Source organism: Medicago truncatula, chromosome 3 (genome assembly GCF_003473485.1).
Source record: "Medicago truncatula cultivar Jemalong A17 chromosome 3, MtrunA17r5.0-ANR, whole genome shotgun sequence".
Classification (NCBI taxonomy): Eukaryota; Viridiplantae; Streptophyta; class Magnoliopsida; order Fabales; family Fabaceae; genus Medicago; species Medicago truncatula.
The window spans coordinates 10,536,033-10,544,734 of record NC_053044.1 but is presented as its reverse complement, the minus strand read 5'-3'; positions in this window follow the sequence as shown (position 1 = coordinate 10,544,734).

Sequence of the window (8,702 nt, the reverse complement as noted above, 5' to 3'; positions counted from 1 at the left end):
ACGGTTAGGGTTTGAATGTTCTTGATGATTCTGGAAAATTGTTAAGTTTTGATCTTTGAGAAATGGAAAAAAAGTTGGAAAGTGTTTGTGATGTGGCGTGTGATTATTGCTTCTGATTTGACTTGTACAGTAAATGCGCCTTTTATAGGCTGCCATGTGTGCATCTGAGCCAATGAGAACAGGACACCTGGATCTGGAGAGGAAAATGGCACGGCTTGGACAAAAAAATGAAATTTGGACCTTTCTGCAAAAACAAAAAACTTAAGGACTAAACTGCAAATAAACCAAAAAGGACTGAAATGTAAAAAAAAGAAAATTCTAGACTGATACGCAATTTTGGACCTCTTTGGGGACCAAAATGTAAAATAAAAAATTAAAATTGGAATAAAATTGGTAACCTGACAAAACGTAAAGTGAAACTACAATAAAAATGACAAAACGGACTAAAACGAACCAATGGCCTAAATGAGGTACTTCAAAGTAACCTCTCTATGCCAAAATTTTGTGTGAAATGACCAAAATGCCCCTAGGGCTAAAAATGACCTAAACAGATTGAAATTGACTTAACACTGACTCAGACGCAAGTTTGAAACGAATTTAACAAAGTTTACTGATGAAATGTAAAAAAAACAATTTGAAAAGACTCAGAGACAGTCACAAGGATGAAAATGGGTCCCACTGCAGGAAATGACCAAAATACCCTTCTGTATGACTTTTTGCAAATTTTGAAATAAACTGTAGAAAAAGCAATGCAATGATTCAGAGACACTTTTGAATGACTTACAAGACAAGTAAAGACATTTTGAAAGGTTTTATGCAAGAAAAACATAGGTAAAATTGTGATTGAAAATGCTGCGGGGCAGAGACAATTTGAACTGTGCAGTTGAAATTTGATAACTGACAAAGTTTGCAATGAAATTGGGCCCAGTATTTTTAGGTCCAAAAACAGGGTATAACAGTGAGCAATAGAGGATTTGAAAGGCTTGATCATCTGTTTTAATCCAATTATCAACCCATTTTATTTTCTGTTATTTACTTTTTATTGCAACCAAATCCAATTGCCTAGGGCAACCCATAAATTTAATACATCCTTTATTTTAACGCTTTTGCCGAGTAGAAATTGAAACAGTCCATGTGGATACGAACTTTATTAGTACTTCGATAGCTTTTGGTACACTTGCCAAATTTCTATCAAAGACTAAGAAAAGAGACTCGAGTTACGGATAACCAATTTGATTTTATGCCAGGGAGGTCAACTATGGAAGTGATCTACTTAATTCGACATGTGGTCGAGCGTTATCGGACGGATAAAAAAGACTTACACTTAGTTTTCATTGATTTGGAGAAGGCGTATGATAGAGTGTTGATAGACTTTTAGCAAGTGTACTAAAAATGCATCGAAGTAATAAAATAAGTTTGTATCCACGAGGACTGTGTTAATCTCAATTTAGCAATAACGTTAATATCTAGGATGTGTAAATTTGTTTTAGTGCCTGAGGCAGTAGGTTGGTGTGCATAAAAAGCAAATAACAGAAAATAAGATAGTTTTGGAAAACACAAGGAGAGAGATGAGATCAGGTCTTTCGAATCATCTAAGTTCCCCTAATTGGTATACTGCACATATTCGTATTAATGATTTTCTAGTTCCACGATAGTTAACAAAATAGCCCTAATCAATCCCTTGAGTTAGGACTCTCTTCTCAAACTACAGCCCCTAATTCCTTAGGTGGTCTAATAATTCTCGAAGGTTTGAAGCACGTTAACTTAATATCACTAACAAACGATTATCCATTCCTAGACTAACCATGTTTATTAAAACAATTCAATTAGGTCTAAGTCAAAAGTTAGGGTCAGTAGTCATTCGTTCTCACTAAATCATGTTTATATTTGATCAGGATATAAAAAGCATTAAGAACAATTGAATTGAATAAAAACTAGATTGTCATTAATAATAAATAGAGTTTCACAGCAACATGGATCAATTAGGGTTACAAGGAATCATCTCAGACCTAATCTCTAAGAGATTTAGCTACTCATAATTGAGTTTACAAATAGCATAATCAATAGAAGAATTAAAACATACATAAACTGGATCAGAGATGATGAAATCGCCCCTTATGCAGTCTTCTGGTTGTTAAAATCGCACTTTAGCTCTCCAAAATCGTAACCTTGTTTACAGAATAGTCTTCAGCTTAAATAGGCAACATTTTCTGCGTCCAAAATCGCGCCACGCCACCAGAAATCGTACCACAATTTCCGTGGCAGAACCAAACCTTCATTCTGGGTCACAAAATCGCGCCACGCCACTCAAAATCGCGCCACAATTGCCAATTTCCAGCACTTCCAGAATTTCTGCTTTTTACACCCCCATGCTGTCTAAAATTGCTACAGACTCAATAAAAACATCAAAACTATTGTTACTTCAAAATCTTCTATTTTTCATGCTTTCCTTGTTGTTTAAGCTTGCTTGTGAACTCAAAACATCATGAAAATGACACTAAAAATAACGAATGACTGACTGTCATCAAGTGCCTAGAGTGATTTTGTGAAAAGCCTTGGAGAAGAAAGGAGTTAGGATTGCCTATATTAGAGCTATCAAGGATATGTATGAGGGAGGTTCGACCCAAGATGGGGCTACCAAAGATTTTCCCGTAACCATAGGATTGCACCAAGGGTCAACCCTAAGTCCTTAACTTTTTACATTACTTTTGGATGTACTAAAGGAACACATCTAAGGGTTAATTAGCACTGAGATGTATGCTTTTTGCAGATGATGTAGTCTTGTTAGATGAGTCGAGGGATGAATTGAACGGGAGGCTAGAGATTTGGAGGCAAGCCTTAGAAGCGTATGGTTTCCACATGAGTACGTAGAGGAAGCAAGACAGAGTATATGGAATGTAACTTCAGCAAAAGGAGAAGTAGGTTTACCTTGGAGATGAAAGATGGAAATCATACCATACTTCAAGTTACATGGTTTATGAAGGTGAGAAAAACACAAGAAGGGGGGTTGAATTGTGTTAACTTTTTCTTCTTTTTTTTCTTAACTGAAACAAGCAGTTCAGAAGCAGATAGAGTTCTACTTCTGAAGAGATGTTCAGAACTAGTTGCAGCGGATAAAACAGAGAGAAAGGGAGAAGAAAGACACAAGCAATTTATACAGGTTCCTTCCACAAACCGGAAGTCAGACATGTCCCCTTTGCACTTCCAAGGGGAGTTCAATATGTAATATCTGATTACAAATGCTCACTACTAAACGTAGTATGAGACTTCAAATTGCTCAAGCACAACTACAAGAGACTTCCTATGCTCTTGAACACAATCAAGAGACTTCTATTGCTCAAGCACAACTGCAAGAGACTTCTTAATTCAAACAGAATTACAAAGAAAAATGTTTGACGTTGAACACTTGATATACAATCAGTGGTGTTCACGATACAAATCAGATACAGACTCTAAAGACTCTAGAATTCCTAAGATATAAGCCTTGTTAAGAAATTCTAAGTGAACTTTGAAGTGAAGAGCAATTTCAACAGAGTTTTAGCTTAGCTGATGCGTAGTATTGTTCTTCTGTAACTCTGAGTCTTCACTCCTTTATATAGAGGTGTGAAAGAGGCGTTGAAATGTCTTCTCATTCAAAATAGAGTCGTTTGAAGCTCTTGATCTATCACCAATTATCGTTTGCCTGAGATGGTTATTATCCTATGAAGGATCAATTTCAAATGCGTTCCCAATGTGAATAGACATTGTTGTAGGCAGAGTTGTTATCATTGTCTTGTAGCAGAGACAGAAACAGAGTAGTGGAAGTAGTGGTTGTACACTTCGTACAGACGTACTATGTCAACGCTCTTTGAAGAATTTGCATCCAATGCATTTCAAAATAGTCGTTGCCATACTTTTTCAGTCTTCTGCAATTTCTAGGCAAGTTAGAGTCCTTGAAACAGCTTTTGAAACTTTAAGTTCAATCTCCTGATAAACTACAGTTTCTGATGAACTTGCTTTTGATGAACTTGCTTATGATGAACTAGCTTCTGATGACGTCATCACTTCAGAAGCACTTTGTCTTCAGGAGCACTTCAGGAGCAGTTTTCTTCAGACGCTTTAAGCTTCCCTTTTTGCTGATATACTTGCTCTTTATTTGTTCTTTCAAGACCAATTTAAGATGTCAAATTTTGTCTATAGTCATGTACACTTGAACAAATATTAGCGTATCCAATTGACAATTTTTAATACTTTGTTATCATCAAAACTCTTAAGGGTTATTATTGCTAAACATATTTTGTTCCAACAGTTTAAATATCTTGGGTCCATAGTATAAAATGTCGGAGAAATAGAATCAGATGTAACTCATCATATTCATGTTTGATGGTTGAAATGGAGAAAAGCCTCGGGGGTTTTATGCAATAAGAAAGTATCACTTAAGTTGAAAAGAAAAAAAAGCTCTATTGGACAGCAGTCAGACCAACGATTTTGTATGGTACAGTGTTGGCGGTTAAGAGCCGACATGAGACTCAAGTAAGTGTAGAGGAGATGAGGATGTTGCGCTGGATGAGTGGTAAGACCAGAAAGGATAAGATTAGAAATGACACCATTAGAGAGAGAGAGAGAGAGAGAGAGAGTAGAAAAGTTGGTAGAAAATAGTCTTAGATAGTTTGGACATGTAAAGAGAAGACCCGTAGATGCCGTCGTAAGAAGAGTAGATCAAATGGAGGAGAGTCAGGTTAAAAGAGGTAGATGGAGACCTAGGAAAACTGTTAGAGAAACCACTAGAAAGGATTTAGAGGTCGACAGGTTGGATCCAAATATGATGTATGATAGAACACTATGACGTAATTTGATCCATGTAGTCGGCTCCACTTAGTGGGATACGACTTGTTTGTTGTTGTTGTAGTACAATTCTCTTTATCCTCTCTGTTAAAATAAAACATAAATGGTTCATAGTAGACCATTATTTTAAAACCATTTGAAACTGTAAACGCTAATGTCTTCTTTGTCGTATTAATTGTGGTTAATTTATTCATTGAATTAACCACAATTTCGGTTTAAATTTAATTAACCATCTAATCACAATTTTGAAACATGATTAACCATATATCATATGGGCGAAAAATGATCTCCTTGTAATTATTGTAATTGATATTAATGGATGAGCCCAAAACAAAGACTTGAGTAGGGCCACCTCTTTCAATTATGTGCGGTTAATATCATTAAAGAATCATATTTGAAAATTGAAAAAGTTTAGAACAGTATTTTTTTTACAAAAAGTTGAAAACAATATGTTAGTACATGTAACAAATAATTGATTAACAATGCACATGTTCACATAAGAAAAGAACATGAAATTCTGCTGCGGAAGCAAGATATTAATTTGCTCTTGAAATTTCAATTTTTGTTTCAACCATCTAATGAAAAAAAATTAGGGAAAAGCATTTCTTGAGGATTTTATGTGATATAAAACCTGATCAAGCATAGCATACGAGGTACTGATTGCATATTGGAAGCTTTGCTGAATGTAGGTATTGAATTATTGCTTGAAGTGAGTGGAGGATCGCGACCATACCCCCTACATAATTATAGGGTTTATGATTACCTTCAAAGCAAACATTCCATATATACGCATTCCAAAAATCAACATAACGGTACCAGCAAGATAAACATTTGCAGCAGCAAGATTCATTTATTTTATTGTCATAAAGAAGGATGAATGTAAGTAAAAACTAAATCTTATCAGAAATTTGGACATAAACCGAAGTAAACTTCAAACTTCCAAATGAAAATATAAAAAAGAAAAAAGCTATTTTCATGTTCTTTGTTTGGAAACTATTGCGAATTCGATGAAAAATCACACCAATAACAATCTTAATGTGTGGAGCAAGAGATAATCAAACAACCAAAATCAAAGTGTATGGAACAATTATAAACACAAGTCAAAAGTAGAAAACAACGAGAGAAAAGAAGAGAGAACACAAAAGAATTTGTTTACCTGGTTCAGTTCAAATTGACCTAGTCTGGGGGAGAGAGCAGTCATCCGTTCCACTATAATGATGAGTAACTTTACGAAAGAGATATCAATGGGTTACAAGAATAAGTCTCCCGTCTGATTCTACTCAAAGTCACAATCTCTTCTCGTAACCAAAAGACTCAATCCTAGTAGTGTTTTCCAAGGTGAATCAACCCTCAAACTTTAGTGTTTGTTGCTAAGAGACAAACTCTATACAAACCCTAGTTTTGTTGTTGTCTTTTTAAATCCTTGTTTCTCCTCTTCTATCTCAAGGTTTACTTTGATACAAAGCCTATATTTATAGTAAAAGAATCCCTCATAAATTGGAACAAAATCAGACAAAAAATATGTTTTATTTTTATGATTTTGCTAGATCGTGTTCCGATTTTTTACGAATGAAAGTGTCAATTCTGCTCCAAAAAATCGTGCCTCCGATTTTGACAGTTTAATTTTGAGTCACTTTCACAACAAAAACATTGCAGGTTACAGATGATTTAGAGTGTTCTTTTTCATAATGTTAGAGAATACTCTTCTACTCTTCTTACCAATTGCTTCAACCAGCCTCAGAACCATCTTTCCAGTGTGAACTCCTTTGACATAGCCCTAAAATGACCATGATAGATGATACATAAATTTTAGTCAAATATATGTAGGCTAACTCATGACATGAATAAGTTTGTTTTTTGGTACTGTCTATTTTTTTTTTTGGTAGTGAATAAGTTTATTAATTTTTTTTTTTTTTGAGCAATAAGTTTATTAATATGACACTAGCTCTATTATTTCACTAATACTTACGAGAAAACCATCTGAAGCAAAAGTAAAATTATCATTAACAGAGAATAAGAAAAATCAATTCACAGTTCATATCATTATTAATAAGTATGTGTGAAAATTTTACATATAGAGAATGAATTGGTAATAGGAATGAAAGCTCTCATGTTAAAATTTTACATTACCTCTTCACTTGAAAATTTCGTATGTGTGAAATTATCACTCTCGTGTAACCACAAAATTTTCATATGGAGTTTTAACTTGAGAGAACTCATTGCCATGTGTAAATTTCACTCTTTATGACATTTGGACCATTAGAGGTGTTGTGACCATGTGATCAAAGAGTTGAATTTGTGTTGTGGCATCACTAACATGCAAATGCAATACAAAACTACCGACTATAGAGTACAGACCAACAAAATGGGTTTGATATCTGTTTCTTTAACACTTTAATTAAGTGCTTATAGAATAAGTTATTTCAATAGCAAAAGATAAAATAATGTAAAATTGTTTTCATATAAGATATGAGTTGTTTTCGTAAACTATAGAGAGTTTACCGAAATAACTCGAGTATAGCTTATATGCATGTCATAAGTTGTTCCTGTTGGAACATGTGTGGAAATTGGATTAAAAAGACTAAACACAAATTTCTATGTTGGGTAGAACTAGTGTTGTGTGAATTGAAAAGAGTGAAAGTCCTACATTGAATGGAACACACACATTAGTAGTGTTTATATAGTGGAGGTGTACCTGTAATTAATGGGGGTACATAATTAAGTGAACGAAGTAAGCACGGGAGAAAATATATATATATTGATATATATTGTATTATTTAGAAATGATAAATTAAATAATTAATTTAATCATTATTAGAAAGTGCTTTCTTAATCTCCAAATTTTGCTAGAATATTTTGGAACGCAATCTGAAATATTTTGGTAGGCAATCTAATATATTTTAGTACATGATCTGAAATATATTTTGATACTCAATAATATATTTATGTACTGAATAATATATTTTTGTACTCAATATAATATATTTTGATACTCAATCTAATATGTGAATTACTTTCCCAAAGTTTCTCACTTTTGTGTTGACAAGTCCTTCTCCTTTTTCTACTCATTTATGTCCCTTCGGAATTAAGAGTGTTCTTAAGACCATATAGTCCCTTTGTCGGTATATTGTCCCTTCAGAATCAAGAACGGTCTTAAGAGCATAGTCCCTTCAATAATTTATATCCTTTTAGAATAAATAATATTTTAAGATCATAGTCCATTTTCGGTATAATAAGAATGATCTTAAACATATATATTCTTCTTCAATTCTTGAAGAAGTTAGATGTTATAATGGTCGTAGCGTTGAATTACCATATTGATATTTGGAGATGTTAAAAATTAGAATGGTAGTAACACCATATTTGAGTGGTCTCAACACCATAATAGAGTGGTTATAGTATTATATTGGTTTCAGTATAAGAGTGATCTTAGTACCATATTGAAGGTGTAATTCTCGAAAGGTTTTCTACAGTGCAGTAGTTAACCGCACAGTTGCAGCTGAGCTTGTTTTATCCTGGAGGCGGCATGGTTGATAGTCTGCCTTGCATAATTTTGGGTGGTGTCACGAAACGTCTTAAAGAGAGCGACCTGGTCGTGACTCAACCTAGTAACAACTTCGGTAGAAAACAGAATTTGGAAAACCAAAATACAACAGTTTAGAAATCCAAAAACAACAATTTTAAAACGTTTCAAACTGTCATGTCTACCGAAGAAGTTACTTATTAAGGTTCAGTTATCCCTAAATAAAACAAGAATAAATCAAGTTATAGAAATACATTTTTCCACTGAAACAATGAAGTGTTTGTTGTTATAACAACAACACTAAGAAATTCACATGTCACTTTTAATGGTAAAGCGTGGAGTTAATTGTGGATAG